This window comes from Nipponia nippon, unplaced genomic scaffold (genome assembly GCF_047370975.1).
Source record: "Nipponia nippon isolate SJK-2023a ecotype South Korea unplaced genomic scaffold, ASM4737097v1 scaffold_13, whole genome shotgun sequence".
Classification (NCBI taxonomy): Eukaryota; Metazoa; Chordata; class Aves; order Pelecaniformes; family Threskiornithidae; genus Nipponia; species Nipponia nippon.
The window spans coordinates 7,955,751-7,972,904 of record NW_028262324.1 but is presented as its reverse complement, the minus strand read 5'-3'; positions in this window follow the sequence as shown (position 1 = coordinate 7,972,904).

Genomic DNA, 17,154 nt, shown 5'->3' with positions numbered 1-17,154 from the left:
TTAAGATCTCAGCCTAGGTGGTGGACTCATTTCTGTAGGTACTGAAGATTTATTGCCCCTAACATAGGAAAAAAATCCTAAAATGCCTAGTTTGCTCCAAGTTGAACTGCTGGAATTCTTAACATTCAACAGAAAACATCTATTTGATGGAAGGAAACAGGCACTGCCATCAGAGGGACCAAGCTGCGGTTTTGCCAGGTGCAGTATCGTAAAACTATTGACGATGTCCTGATCTAAAGTTACAACTGCGCAGGAAATTCAGGCTCCCAGCCTGTCTTGTGCTCAGGGCATCCAGACCCCAAGAGAAATGAGCAACAATGAAGTCAGCAGCCAACAGAACACATCTATCATTTAAGAATAATATTTGCATTTTTATTTTGCCCCAGTGCAGCAGAATAGTAGCGGGAGTGTGGGATGTACACATTCAGACTGGTGAAGTGGGGGGCTAAACTGCAGAGGCCCAAAACCACACATCACCAGTGATTCATATGAATTGATTCCTGTATGCAAATTTTCTGATTTTTACTATTCCATTATCTGGGAAATTCTGGGGAAACCCTGAATCCTTTGGCATCAGTAGCAAAACTCATTAATTTCAAGAGGGCAGAGTGAATATTTATACCAAAGACAGATCCCCACAGTTACCAGGTTCCATATTCAAGACTGTAAAGATGATGAAAATTAGGCTGAATTTAGATATCTTTATCCCCGTGTAATATTTATTCAAACCAGATGCTTCAAATTCCTTATGAATGCTTACAATAACTATTAATCAAGTATTCATATTGTGCAGATTGTAATCGAGTGTTCAGATCTGCAGTCTGCTTCAGATATCAAGAAACAGTGATTTTTTTAAACTTTCTTTGCCAAAAAGGGATCAAAGAAAAGTATGGTAAACAACACGTAGCTCCCATGAGCTATCACACAGAATCAGCCTGGAAAATTCCTACAGAAAAGAAAATATTAGCAGTAATGTCTTATATGACTCGTGCTGGGTAGTACTCAGGAATCCCAGTGATGAATCAGGACCTCTTGAGAATCCTAACGCAGGCTGAAGAGGTCCTGTCCCAGAGGCACAACACTTTAGAGATTACAGGGCTCTAAATATTAAACTACTTACTGCGGTGTGTTTTCTTTAGGGGCCAGTTAAGAAAATAGTACCTACAAGACAAATGATATGGTGTGTGTTCTTTCCAGTGACATGGTACCCCACAGACCACAGCTTAAGCAGCGTGGGCTTTTCATTGACCAAGCTGCGATGCTGAGGAGTCTTAAGCCGAGTAACGTAAATATATCCTGAAATGAATAAACGGGGCTGACACATACCTTATTCACACCCTGATGCATTGTTTGTGCAATCTTTAACTTTAGAAACAATTTGAACAATAATACTATGTGTAGAGGTGTAGGGAAGAAGTATGCCATGGACTGCAGACCATGGGCAAACAACAGACCTGATGACTGTTCTTGGTTTAGAAGAATATGTAAACATAAATGGCCATAAAGACCTGAGCTTATGCGTGCTGCATATTTACCTAAGCATAACTGCTCTGTGGAACAACTAAATCCCAGTGTATGCAGAAAACAAAGTTGTCTAACAGGATGTTATCAGAAGGAAATAAAATAACTCATTTTTTAGCTATACTTACTGGTAGTTGCTATTAATTTTCCCAAATACACACAACCCACGCCTTCGACATCATACCTCGACAGAATGCTCTGACACACTCACTGATTTACTTTCATTTGTCTGAAAGGGTAGTAAGTCTGTTAGATGGCTAATTAGTAAGTTTAATTGTAAAGCAAGCTGTTTACAAAAAGAACATGTTCACCCCAAAATATCGTAATAATAAATGATGTCCACCAGTTCTTTAAACTCAGATAATAGCCTAAAGAAACTGAGGATATTACACAGTAACAAAAACCCAACACTGAAAAAGCTCCTTATTTCCTCTCAGGCCTTGGCCCTCTGTTTGGAAATGTGGAAGAACGTATTTCTAAGATTAATGTCTTTTGTTATGGCAGCACGATTACATGATTCTAGTGGTACCGCAAGCACGAGAGGCGAAAGCAGCAGTGCTAACGTGCACTGGCTTTCATCACATGCACGAAAGTAATTCTTGTAATATACTTTTGCGTGAAGAAATTAAGATACTTCAGATATGTCATTGATTAGAGTGTCGTATCTGAAGCCCGATTGTTAGACCGAGGGACTTTTTATTCTAATTCTTTTGTTGCCTCATAGCCATTGTTTTGGTATTAAAAACAAAATAAAAAATATTAAGTCTTCTGCTGAATTTTCTCAAGCTGACTTTTCACCCCGTGGGTGATAATTTGGAAGGTTAACTTCTATTCAGCTGTTTTGGTTTTTTGTTTTCTAATTTGCACAACTGAAACTCAGTCAGTCAATAAGCTGGTACACCAGCCCTGACTCAGCTCTCAAGTATGTCAGGGTATCTTGGGTGTGACTCCACTGAAGTCAATCTGGTATAAAATTAAAACAAAAGTGAGTGCGAAGGGTACTCTGAGTGCCCGATGCATAACGGCCAGGGTAGCACAGCAGCGACCAAGCCCATTCCAGAGGGTCTCCTCCTTGATTTCCCAGCGGGGTGCAGTGCCCCTCAGCCTGGCAGAGGTGTTTCCCACCTCCCCAAGATACAGAGCACGGTGAAGAGCCAAGCTCTCAAACCCAGGAGATGCCACCGGTGAAACATCACGTGCACGCATGTAAGAGAAACTAGCAGACAGCAACAAAGCCTGCTGAGTTAAAAAAATATCTGCAAAAGGTCAGGGACAGAGAAAACAGAGATCTGCCAAGTCCTGCCTGCCTGATGGCAGACACCCTCGTTTTTTGGTTTCATCTTTAGGCAGCTGTAAAAAACAAGCCCCCTCCCTCCCCCTTGCTGGCGATGCAGGCGTTTGCTGTGCGTTTTGCTGGGACATTAAGAATCTTCCTCATTCACAGTGCCGCAGCGGGACGCCCGGCAGAAGCGGGATCCAATTAAGGTGGGGCCCAGCCTTACCCAGAACATTGGATTCATGGGAGAGGCAATGACACTATCGAGCTCTTGCAAAATAATTAAGGAAACTGTTCTTCATATGAGAGGCCACTCCTGGCTGTCAGAAAAGAAAAAAAAAGTTCATTTAACAGCACAAAAAGGTGAAGGTTATTTTAGTCTAGGCATGCCAGTGTAAAAGTGTAAGCATTTTAACTTAGACCTGCTTTGAAAGGCATAAAAACTGAATAGGATCACAACTTTTCATTAAATTGTTGCTCAAATTGTTCCTGTTTTCTGGTCTGCAGTTGCTCAGGCCCCTGAAAGTTTGGCACCAGAAACAGCTCTCAAGAATATAGCTTTCCACTTATAGAAAGGCTATATATGTTCCCCACAGAGAGCCGAACCTAAAGCTGAGAGCATGCTCTATATTGTCATTAGATTGTCATCAGTGCTTGCACTGGGAACTGAAACGGGAAGAGTATGCCAATTATATTTTTTTTACTTTTTTATTTAATAAAACCCAGTGAACCATGTGCTTAAAGTTAAGCACATGTTTAAAGTACTTAGGAAATAGGAATGGCTTAATGTATGTCTTTGGAGGGACAGAGTTGATAAAACAGATTACAGTTTTACCACAGAACTGACACAAAAATGGATTCAAAACCTCTTTTGAACTAAAACCGGCTATAATACAATCTTTGTCTACACCAAAGACTTCTGGCTTCGTAACCAGCAAACTGGATTTTTATTACATAAATTTCCCTGAAAAATGTTAACTGTGCCTTCATACCATTTTTGTTATCTCTTCTGAAAACAAATCATAAAGTCTTATTCATATGGTTCTGACATCCTTGGTACAGACCAAGTGGTGAATTTAAACTGCTCCAGTTATATTAATACAACTTCATTGATGACTCTTCATTTTGGAAAACAGACAGTCAGCTAAGTACAGTTGTGTAAGAGTAATTGAGTAAACTAGAAAAATTGCCCATGTAGGCAAGCCCACATGACTTTTAGTCCTGGCATATAATCCCGTAGTCTTGGCAGACAGGGTTTCTGGGGAAAGGACTTCTCTTTCTCTTTCAGCATTTTACAGTGTCTAGTTCAAAAGCTCCTGATCCATGACTGCATGAATTAATTAATATAATCATTTAATTATTAATAACATTATTAATTGGGCAGCTACAGTTAGTCCCAGCACATTCTCTCCACTGCAGCCTACCAGTAGCCCTGCAGACCTTCGTGCTGGCACGCTCCCGAGGGACAGCGCAGGATGTGTGAATGGGAAAACACACACAAAACGAGGGGACAACAGGGTACCCTGAAAGAGCAACCCACCTATTCGGGCCAAACCTGCCTGTCTCCCCTACTTGTCCTGCCAAAGCAATAGCGGAATGAGAACGTAAAGCATGGGGTGGACTTGCGTGGTGCGATGTCCGAGCTCAGCAGGGCGTTTTGGGGGGGGTCTTCAAAAGACAGCAGGCACAAGCCCAGCTGCACATACAGCTATTCCCAAGCCCCAATATGCCAAACTGACCCCACATAAGTAAAGAGCAAGATTCAAGCAGTTTGGGAGTGACCACAGGTGCTGTTCTATTGCCAGAGGAGAGCAGGTAACAGCCTCAGGCAAGAAGTAAGGAGCCCCCTCCGTCCACCAGCTCAGCCACAGCCAGAGCAGCACATTTGTCCACAATCTGAGTTTCTTTCCTTTTCTGTCACCCCTGTCTCTTGCCTACCAACACCAAAAAAAAGTCAGTATTAAAATTAGGGGTTGTTAGGCAACTTAGCTAAATTTATATCCATACTCAACACTCTACTGCTTCCTTAAGAGAACAGCTTTCCTATCGGAGGGCTGTTGGTTTACATCTATCATTCTCTTTTCCAGCCTGTACAATGGTAAACACCTGTTCATTTAGCAGCTGATGGAAGACATAATAGCTGTGTAACTGTAAATAGTCAGCAGCTGTAAACGTTGATGCAAATCATACCTAAATGATTGAAAGAGCTGACAGAACCTATTATGCATCCTGCAAGCAACGCCGCTCCACTCTTGTGGCATTTCATTTTTCCTGAGCAGTGACAAGCCTGGTTTTGCTCAAGTTAGGGGATGGAAGTACATTCTTCATTAGATCTAAGAATCTGTAACACCTTACTCCCGTGGTTAAAGTTTTAAAGTGATCTTTTGATAAGAATTACTGCGCTCTGGCTCCTGTCCCGGCTCTACTGAGGGCAGAGGCTGAAAGATATATTTGAAGTTGCAATGCTAGAAAATTAGTTGCGGGTGGAGGAGAATGGCGAAACCGCCTGTTCTAACTGAAAATGACACTAGTTTCGAAAATATCTATAGTAACACTGTTTAGGAAAACCATTTTTAAAAGCAGATCAATGCAGGCAAACTACCTCTCCCAGGAGTTTTTTAGCTCGATACTTACTATGCCAAAGCAGGGAACAGCTTTAACTGAAACACACGCACATGCACACACATCCTCCCCTTGCATACTGCTTTTCACAGCGAGTAGGAAGCAGTATGGTTTAACAGATAAATCACTGGAGCAGAGTTCAGGAAGCTTTCTCTGTATCCGTGCCATTAACTCTAGTTGTGTCCCGCTCCTCAGGGAAGGGCCCTCCGAGTGCTCTTGATGTGGGGGACAGGGGCAGCACTCGCTGGGCACGCTGTGCTCTCCTGGCTGCTTGACATTTATCCTATCGATCTGCTTTGTCTCCTGAAGGCAATACTGGCAGTTTTTTGTACAGAGCAATGTTTTGGTGCTGAGGGTCAAACATGTTTTTCAAGCAGTTCTTCAGCTGCGGCCGTGGCATTTGTCCTTCCACACCAGAGCCTCTGGAGCTCACCTCCATCAAACTCTTCTGCAACGAGGGGAAAAGCTGATGCAGCATCACCAAAACACACTGGGGAGTTCCCAGACAGGGAACAGTGGTGATGTGTAGTGTACTGCTGCAGTTACTGCTCCCAGTGAAGCCATCCAGGGTCTGGTCTGCCACTGGGAATGGTGGTACCACCTCTCCGTGTCCTTCCTTGCTGGTGCTTGCACAGATGCCGGACCAGGGAGCTGATCTGGCTGAGGATGAACGCAGTCACAGGGAGGATTTATGCCAGATTAAAGCTCCTGTAAAACCACAGCCTGAAGGCTTATGTTTACGTTAAAAATGCCACCCCAAAATGACATAACCTGATTCACCAAGACTCTATTGACAAACGTTTCTTCTGAAGACCTGCCCATCTTGTAAACACCTTATAGAAATTAACTAAATTAATCTAAATTCAGAGATATAGGTTGAATATGTTTCTGCATCATTCATTGCCCAGATAAAATATTTATGAGCAGGGATTTTATTATTGCATTATCAGTTTTCATAAAGTCTAATTTAAAGAAAGAAACCCATAAAATAGGAGATCACATTTTTAAGCACACTTCTTTAGCAATGACTGTTAAATTCTTGAGAATTTTACCTTTTAACCAGATACAATATTATCTGTGACAACACAAAAACCTATAAAACATAATTACTTGCAAAACATTGCTTGTAAATATTTTTACACTAAATATTATTTATTTAAATACTGGTTAATTAATTTAATGACATAAAATAATATCTCATGTTATAAATAACTGCATTGTCCAACATCTTTAAGCTGCATGTCTTCTTTCTTTCTGCCTGCCTCTTCTTCCTACTCCAGTAGTGTCAAATTGCATTGAAGTCAATTAAGAACTGCTCATTTATTATACACACCTTGTTAAAGCAAGAAGGATAATTGAATGCCAAGACTCCCTTTCCTTCATGTCCATGATTTAAAGTAACACGATACGTAATAAGGATTTTTGAGATTAGATGGCTTATAAATAGAGGTATAGGATTTTTTTTAAAAGACCCCATTGTAAGAAGGCCCATTTCTTTGATTTTAACTATTGAAGTGTGCATTAACCTGTGGGGCTGATGTTGCAGGGACAGGAGGATTAAGCCCTTTTTTTGAATTTCTGTAAGTGAAAGGTTTTATTGGAGGAGGAGGACGAGGAGGGTGGCAAAGGCAAAAAGACAGCTGGGGAATGAATGATGAGCAGAATCCTTTGTGCCACCATTTGGTTGTAACACTAGGATTGCTGTGAAATGGTGGCTGTTGCTAATGCAGTGGCAGCACAAAAATATCCCAGCTGTGATCCCTTCTGGTTAAGCAAGGTGATGTAAAAAGGAGAGTGAAAAAGAGTCCCTAAAACATCTTTCTGACAATTCTTGCCTTTGACAATTATGAATACAGAATGAAAAATAAGCTTCTGTCTCTTATGCATGCATGGTTAGGTCCACCTGTACTATGTCAACATTACCAAAAGGACTAAGGATGAACTATTAAAAAGCGCACTCTGTTGCAACACCCAAACCTGGATTCCATCTAACAACTTTGAATTATTAAATAATAACATTTAAGAAATTCTGGAGAGGTACCTTGGCCCCAGACAGATAGCCAGGCTTATGGAAACAAATTCAGTTTTACCGGCCTGAAAGCAAATGGAAGGCCCCAGTAGCCTTACCCAGTGTGACGGAGAGGGCTGCATCTGGGCAGTGATGCTTTGTCTGCGGGTATGCACGAGGAAGTCTCCCTTTTATGAAAAATCTTCTATTTCATAAGTGTCTTTTGCCAGAAAAGGAGAAGGATTTTAAACATAAAATATAGGCACTTCCTCCCTGCCCGCCCCCCCCCCACCCCGTGCCTGTTTTCATACTGCTTTCTTTTAGACCACTTTCCTGTACATGCAAAAATCTGAATAGGCACTTCCCGCCCCCCCCCCCCCCCCCCGGAATGTACCTACAGATCAGATAAAGTAAGGGTCAGACTACTGAAATTTGCACTCATAAATTACAGTTCAGATGAGAAAGCATTGCCCAAGCCACGCTGAAAAACATCTCCTTAAATGTTCCTTCCTTCTAAGCAAGAGCAGTCTAGTTCATTCAAGGTGACTCATTTAAATACATATTTAAGGCCAAATGTCATTCCACTATTATTTATTAGCTGAACACAAAGTCCCCAAACAGAATTGGAAAGCCACAATCCCAAACTAGAGGAGTTTGCAATGCACTCACTACAGATTTATTTTGCTGGTTTTGAGAGAGAAATTTACTCCAGAGGCTTTAAAATATTAATTCTCAGGTGTAATTAAAAAAAAAACAAAAAAAACCCAAGAAACCAACCCTCTTGAAGAACAGTTACCGGTTCCACATACCAGCTGTCTGGTAAAGTTAAATATGTTGGATGTTTTCTCAACCAATGCGAAGCAATTAGGCTCGATTGTGGTTTAATGATTCTCCAAATGCCTTTTTTTGTTCTGTTCCTTTGTCCTGAGGGTTCTTCCTATCACATCGGACCCAACCGACGGCGGATGATAAAGTGCACATGTTTGATTGGGAGGTTTGAGTAAGAATTCATTCCTAACAGCTTTTTCCCCTCAAGGAAATAATGGTATGAAGAAAATAAATAAACAAGCAAACAATTAAGAAACTGCCTCTGTCCTATTTCCTTGAAGAAAGCAGAGCCACTTCTTTTTTTTTTTTTTTTCCCCTATTTTATTTTTATTTTGCTGCTTTTCTCGTGGGCCTCTTTCCCCAGACAGGCCCTCCTGGGCAGCGAGGCAGTTTAGTGTATTAAAGGTTTCAAATGCTGATGTTTAAATGTTTTCAACGAATATGTTAATTACAATGGACAAGCCTTTAGCACTCTGCTGAAACAGCAGCCTGAACATGGTGTATTTAGCAGATCCTGTAAGGTGATGACAGCTCACAAGGAGTTGATAAACGCCATTCCTCAGGAAGATAAATGTAAACCAAACCTCAAACCTCTGGCAATTTATTCACAAATCTAATTATTTTACAATAACATTTTAAATTTAAAGGATTGCGAAGTTTAAAAAGCAACAATAGAACGTGGGCTTGGCTTTTATTTATAAGTGTTGAGAAAAACATGATATAAAATGCCAAAGTCAAAACAAAAGAAGGTTAGGAGGAGGACACTAATATTCTCTACTTGTATGGGTCCTGGCTCCCTGCTGCGATGACTTCACACGCTCGTCGTAATAACTGACTCCTAGCAAGGCCAGAACTGCAGAGCAAGTTCCTAGCTTTTTCAAAGTAATAATATCTTTAAAAGATTTGAAGGAGCAGGTGGATTTCAGAGCTTATCTGGCCAGAGGGCTACAGTATAACTACCATGAGCACACTCACACTTATGTGGACTCAGCTTCATCGGGACCCCCTAGCACAGATGCCCTACAACTGGCTGTAGGATTTGGGCAGCCGTGAAGCTTACAGGTGTCAGACCATGTTCGTCAGACTGACAAGCACAGAACCACTAACGGTTTTAAAGTACAAAACAATCCTGCACTACGGCAGAAGCAAAGTTGCCCAAGGGTGTGAATATTCTCTCTCCAGGCGTAGGGTCCCGAGGGAGCTGGTGCCAATACAGATAGGATCTTTCTCGCATGGATCTGCACATCACACTGTCCCCACACAAATCTCTGGTCCTCAGGAACATTTGGTGGAGTTGGGGCAATACTTGGAGGATTTAGTTCTATAAACCATTTTGGCAGCTTGGTACAGGACCATAATTCTGCTTAAAGATGTTTCAGGGCCATTATGCCCTTCTTACAGATAGATTCTCATGTAATGTTATGGTTTATTTATTTTAAAAAATGAGACAACTTATATTTTACTAGCAGACTGAAATATGCCTCAGTGGTTTTAATTTTCTGTGGAAACCTCAGACTTTGGTCATGAGAATGCGAGGTGCAATTCTCTGTTAACTTTAGAAAATGACATATGTGGGAGCCATGAAATGGAAGCTGCTGACATGCACACCACAAAAAACAAAAAAAAAAGAAAGGAAAAAATAAAGGACTGAAACCCCTGCTGCTTTCTTTTTGAACATAACTGCATGTAAACATAGCAAGACAAAAGCTCAGCACAGGCATTGGAAGACGTTTGGTCAGTTGTGCTGTGTAATACTATTGGCACGCACAGATCTGCTTTTTCTTTTTTTTTTTTCCCTCCAGTGTTCATACACTAAAGTGCTCATTTTTTTGCATACCTGAATCGCATAAGCTAAATATTTGCTGTGCACATACAATGTGGGTCAGCGCGGGATCAAAAGTTAAGGGCCTCAATTCAGAGCTCTGCTTTGTGAATCCTGAAGTTCAGTTAGGTGATTATTTTTTTGGCACTAGTTCTAAAAGAGTAATCTTATGGATTTTATATTTTCAGGAATACCTCCAGTAGCAAAAAAGCCTGCTCCATAAACAAAATGTGCTGCTTCTTGAGAATGCTCTTCTCAGGGATATTAGAAACTGAAACCATGAATAAATAAGGCATGTACCAGAGACCCAAGATACACACAAGTGTGCCTTAAGTCATGACAACACGTTACTCTATTACAGCTTTGATGAAATCAAAGAAATTACACCACTGATAAATCTGTCCCACTGGAAGGGCACATTCTTGACCTGCTTTGTAATTCCTTCAACTGGTACTGAAACACTGGGATCTTCCACTTGTATATACAACACACCATCACATAATTGCACGAAACGTCCTCAAATTCATCCTGGACCGCTTTTTTAACTACTAAAAAATCAATGGAGCTGCATCTGTCTGTCAGAGCCTGCTGGGAAAGGCCGTGTAGTTGTACAAAGCTGTAAGGCAATCTGTGCTTGGAACAGGTAGTGCTTGCTGCTGTCCCAGACGGGCATCTCAGAGAGCACATAAAAGATAACCTGCCGTAATCCAGGGATGACGTCTCTGAATACTCTTGCTTCTTCAGTGCCATCCCGAACCACCAGCTATACCTCAGTTAAAATACACTTTTTATTGATTCCCCAAATTGACAATTATATATAACTGCATTTATATGCTTATATAAGTATAGAAGTGCTCATGCAACAGCCACGTGAGGCTCCTACAGTGAAAATTTATCTTAATTGATAAATATAATTTAATTATTATATCTGTTGACCAAGCAGAACCACATCTAAGGCAGAAATTTCTCATTCTGATTTCAAGAAGGAGCATGTGATGAGAGAATCACTCGCTCTACATAGTTTAAAATTCTTTCATACCAATTGCTCTGCTTGTTCAGCTCTAGTGGAGATTTGAAATAGGTGCCAGGCTCGTGGATTTGATTCATACAGATTTCGGACACACGTTGTGTGAAACCATTTAGAGAGATTCAACACTTTTTTTTTTTTTTAATCGGCACCTTAATGACTCATTTGGAGTGCTTGCACACAAACTTACACAAAAACCCCTCAAGCAATGACTTACAGTAAAAATGTTTAGGGTATGTGTCAATGACTGTAGAATGGGTAGCATTTTAATTCGTTAAAAGCTATTTGGCATCTGGGCAAGATTTCTGACTAAGAAATATTTCCTGTTATCGAAAATATTTTGGGGTATTTTCATTGGGAAAATTTGAAACATATTGTCGTCTACTGCATCTGCCTACAGAAGGGAAATTTCATCATTCCCACTGATGTTACAATTTGTTCAGCTGCATGCATGAAAGGTGGGAGTCTTTGTTTAGCCAAAGCTCTACTGACTTTCAGCATTTTTATTCTACGTCAGCTGCTCTGACCACAGGCAGCAGAGGCCAGTTCCTCAAAAGGTGCTGTGCTGAATTTGTTAATAAAGCAGTTTTATCAAGGAAGATACTGATGTCCACATGACTGAGGTAGAAGCATCAAGGCACAGATCACATGATTTGCTTGAAATCATAAGTTAATTCTATTAATTAAGTATCACAGAATAGAATACAGACTTCCTGACTCTGATTATAAACCCTATGGAGTAGTCCATTTCTCATTAATTTTTAGTTGGTATATTCCAAGTGCAGTTTCTATATTCTGAACAATGTGGGGTCTCCTGAATTCCAGCTAAATATTTTGTCCCGCTTAGGACACATAACTGCTTTCTAATTATCCACCCTATTTCTTGTTGCAAGATAACATCCAAATTCTCTTTAGTTATAAGCATCTTCTTTTCTGATTGTTGTTTTTTTCCACACATTAACACTTCAAACTTATGAGATTTATAGTAAAAATTAACGTTTATGTCCTGATTTATATTACACCTACTTTAATTGTCATGTTAGTAAGAATGGCAATAGACAAATAGCAACATGAGCATCTCGGCTATATTACTTTGCGTAAAAATGTGTTATTTATTGTTGTCCAAAATCTCCCACACATTAAAATATTTCTTAGCCCAACTGTCCCTGCAGAAAACATTTATAGAAAAAGCTTAGTTTCTAACTAAGAATGATATGTTACTTTTGTTTCATGCAAGTACTGTATCTAATACTGTGGCTGTTTAGATCTTAGGTCATGGAAAGAAGAGAAAAGAAGATATTAACATATCAATGAAACACTCTCCTCAGGAGCCATGGAGTGGGAACAATATTTGCATCTACAGTTTGTTAACAGCACAGGCAAAACTGCTAGTGAAAATTCTTAAATTAGGGTTTAATGTGATGGTCTCTGTTTTCAAAAGAGAAACAAAAAGCCACCACAGACCCCATGTGCTCAGAAGTGGCTTGTTCTGTGTAAATATCACCGTAAATCACCAGTGAAGACCTGAACCCCTTTTGGTTAGGTAAAGAACAAACTCCTACAATAACAAATTAATCCAGAACTGCCTTGCTGCAGTCGTCTTGGGCTCCCAACTAGGAAAATTACGCAGCTAATCAAAAGTAGAATTGCTCAAAGTGCAGTAAATGAATTGTATTATTTATCTGAAGAAATTACTACTTCACATAGGTACAGAAATCACCATATTGAGTAAGACCTCAGTAGGTAAGCATCTTCTCCCTAGTATTGGCCAGTTCAGTGTTTGGGATATTCAAGGATCTTGTAGAAGATACCATCCATAGCAGATTTGTTTTCTAACCCACATCTGTTAATAGTGTCTTATGCCTTGGAGCTTGAGAAGTTATAATTTCTTTTCTTGCTGTATCTAATGTACCTATGGCTATTTCTGATACACATCTAACTTCTTTTGGCTTCAAGAACATCTTGTGATAATGAGTTCCATGGAATATTTGTGTTGCACTGCAAAAAGTATTTTCTTTAGCCATTTTAAACATGTCACTCATCTCTTAGCCACCTTTATTTATGAAGTACTTCTTGCTGAAGTAAGATTGAACACAGTGTTCCAGATGACATCACACCATTAACATTTTATGTATTATTTTCTTTTGCACTCCTTATACGGTCTAATATTTTAAAAAAGAAATTGAAATCCTGACTGAATGCTGAATACAGATCCCATTAAACTGTCCTCAATAATGCTCAGGTCTTTTTTCACACTTGTAGAGCTCACTGCAAAAAATAGACCTGTTCTTTGGAACCATATGTCAATGGAATTGTTAGCATATTCACTGTCCTTAGTTATATTGAAAGATGTTATTAGAATGAAAACAAATATCAAGACATCAGAGTTTTTCACAAAAGGGAACTGTTTTCTGGAGCACCTTGTCAGCTTACCTCTGCCTTCCAAAACATTATCCCCTCCTTAGGACCGAAAACCAGCAGAAGCTGAAGGAAATTCAGTATTTCTGAAGTTATGGCCACATATTCAGGAAAATAAATATGAAATTAGGGGACTGTGTATTGCCTATGGAATTAGGGGACTGTGCATTGCCAGTCGTTTCTGAAAACCCTTAACTGGGTGATTTTATGTAGTGCCAAGAACTTAGATAAAATTTTAACTTTCGAACTACGAGTTCAGGGCCCAGTTTTCAAAGTGATGAGCACCCTTAGGTTCTACAAAAGCCACTGTGGACTATAGCACTTCATAAAAATCAGGCCCCATATTGTTTATTTAATTTATTTTTAAAAGATTTTCTTTGCTTTAGTCCACTAACAACTAATTAAGCTGCCTCCAGATTAAGAGGCTGAGCCAAGAATTACAGGATATACCACATGCTTTCTCAAGGCAAATATTTACAGTTGTTTGTTGGGTTGATGTCTTTGACATCTATCTTCTACACATAGGCCATTAAAAAATGCAACATCACAAAAATCACCACATGACATTATGTGAAAGATTTGCTTTTTGAAAAGCAAGATGTATTCAACACCAGCTTGCAAATTGTTTTGCAGATGCTATTTCTATAATGCTGGCATGGCTCCTTTTAGCAAGGGGGGTTGGTGGTGGTGGGGGAGAAAGAAACATAAAAGACTTAGATCAAAGATTCTTTTTTGGTAGGCAAAGGCTTCTGGCTTCTTTTTCCTAATAGAAAAAGTTTGTGATATCAGAGGAGACCGCACATCAAGCAGGGTTATGCAGCCCAGCTTTAGCATTCTCTTTATTCGTGCTTTGTGCTTGCTGCCGCTCCCTTGTCACTGTGTTGGTGTTTCATGGGGGCCTCTGCGGGATTTAGAGAACACAGGCAGAAAACGCTGTAGAAATAAAGACTTCTAGTAATTTGTTTATCATTCCTGTTAAACTAACCCTATGACTGACTGTCCTCAATAAGACTAATCCAGTGAAAGGCTCCAATGGCTTCTCAATGCTTTCAGTAACCACACAACACCTTTATACCTAATGGTGGTATGGCAAATGCATCCCTGTGCAGAAGAAAGCAAGCTCCTCAGAGCAAATGCAGTCAGGCACTGCCCGTCCTTTCTAAAATGACATACATCTCTGATTTCAACAGAAGTTGATAATGGCTTGCTCCTTTGGTAGAATCATACAGTTATGAAAACAGGAATTTAAGGTAAACAGACGTATGTATAGCATGAGGCTGTCCAGAGCACTCCTCGTTGCCTCAGTTCTGCAGCCATTCAAATTTAGGATAAAGCTCCCATTTCTCAGTGGGCAATGCTTCGTGTCCATGTGTCTGACCGAGGCAGTGACCAAATGCAGGTTGCAGACATGCAGCGTGACCAGATCAGGCAGTTCCCGGTGTCCCTGCCCTGACTCCCGCCGTGGGACTGCAGACTCGCTGAAGGCAGGCAGCTCCACTCACACCGAGTGTGGATAACACGGTGGTATGCGCCTCTTCCAGCCAGCTCAGCAAATGGAGTTTGCCAAGTTGCTAAATATATTAAAGTATAGACTTCAAAAGCCTCTGATCGGAAGATGGTGACAATGAAGGACACCATGCAAACAAATAATCTAACACTGTAGACCTGTTTAAGAGCTGGAAGAAGTGTAGAGAAGATTTTTCTCTCCCTCACCCTCATGGTTTTCAGGAAAAGGTCTTTGAACTTCTTTATCTGAGCACTTACATTTTTATTACAGGAAATTAAGAGGCTGAATGATGTGTGATTCAACTGTAGATCCCTGGACATGAAATGAAGCCATAATAAAACATTTTAATATGAAATCAAAACCATAAGCTTGACTCTCTCCTACTTCTGACCTCTGCTCTATGCAGGGGCAAGTACATAGTGGGAGCCAACAATTGCGCCTTCGTTGTATTTCACCAATAAGTCTTTAGACAGGTTATGTGCTGCTTTAAATTATAATAACTGGCCATGGAGTTTCTAAGAGCAGGTCTCTGTTGCATAACAGAAGGCCTGCAGGGATGCCGGGCCAGTGTATGCCCGTGGCAAGGTAGGATGCTAGTGTGGTTCTCCACTAGCACATACTGCATGTGCACTCCTATGCCTGGCTGGTCTTGAAACTCAAGCCTGTGAGTCCCAGTCCATTAATTTACTTTGCCTCCTCCTACCACAGTAAGACGAGACACTGAGAAGGCCTGAGATACAGATTTTAGTCCTAGCTTCAGAAGGATAAAGTCAAGAAATGAGATTAGGCAAGAGAAGGTTGCTTCAAAGTTTGTTTTTTTTTTTTTTGCTTTGAATATTGCTACTTAGGAAGAACAAATGCAGACACTCAGTGTCATGCTGCTGCTAGCTGAGCTGGCAGAGAAAAACATGAGAACTGTAAGCATTAGTCAAAGAAATCAAGCTAATGCTCTAATCAAGTACAGCTAAAATATGTGATGTCCAATAAAAGACAATCAGCATAATTGGAAGGGTGCCAAACAACCGAACAATACAAATTTAGCTTTCCAGGGAGGGCCTCTCACATTAAACTAAAAAATCAACAAAGACTTCAGTCTGACATTACAGCTAAACCAGTCCAATGGCTCACCCCACGGCAAGCTCCCTTCCCCTCCGGGGGGTGTCTCTGGCCACAGAGATGGGGTTCAGGGAGCTAAACCAGCCAAACACTAACAGTTTTTTTCTGACACTCAGGCTCCATGAAATGACAAACAAGTGTCAGTGCCAATGCAAGGGAAGTGGCAAGAACATATAGCTGCGCACAGATGAGGAAAACCTTGTCATTAGACTGTGTACACTTTGACGTTACCAGTAAGGCGAAGAGGAGAACCGAAGCATCCTGGCTGTACTCCATCCAGGAAACCGAACTAGGATTTGCAACAGAACAGGCTACAGCACGTGTGCAACAGCGCAACAAATTTACACTAACTGCTTTGAATTTGTAATTGAACTGCAGTTGTAAATCTGAATAACTAATGGTAGAAGCAAAACCTCACATCTAGACTTCCAGAACAGTTCTCCAATGGGTCATTTACTTGTGGCTTACTGGGCTGCCTGACCTCCAAGGGAACATTTGGAGTCACGCTAACATTTAAATAGCGACCTGCTTCCAGCAGCCAAATGCAGTGTTTCTCTCGGTCTTTCGAAGTCTGAAGAAGCCACTCCGAGTTCTCTGGCAAATAAATCAGATGTACATCTGTAAACCAGTCCCATTTATTCATTAACTAAGACAGTAACAGAAACACAGGGGAACTCATGTGATAGCAGGAGGTTAGACTAGATGGCCTTCTCAGGTCCGTTCCAATCTGAATTATCCTACAGCATTATGATCCCATGAGAGTGATTTTTTTCCTACCTTTGTTCATAACAGCTACTTTGAATAGAAACTATTCACCTGCGATCCTGGAGAAAACAGCTCTTCCACCCTCCTCATGCAAGTCAATGAGGCATACAGTGGTCAGTCAGGGGGGGAAGCAAAGATTTTGTTCAGATACCTTTTAGCAGACGTCACTAGCTAAATGGGACACCTTGCTCCTGCTCCTCACTCTTCATAGGGCATCCCTCATTCTGGCTTTCATACCAAATTT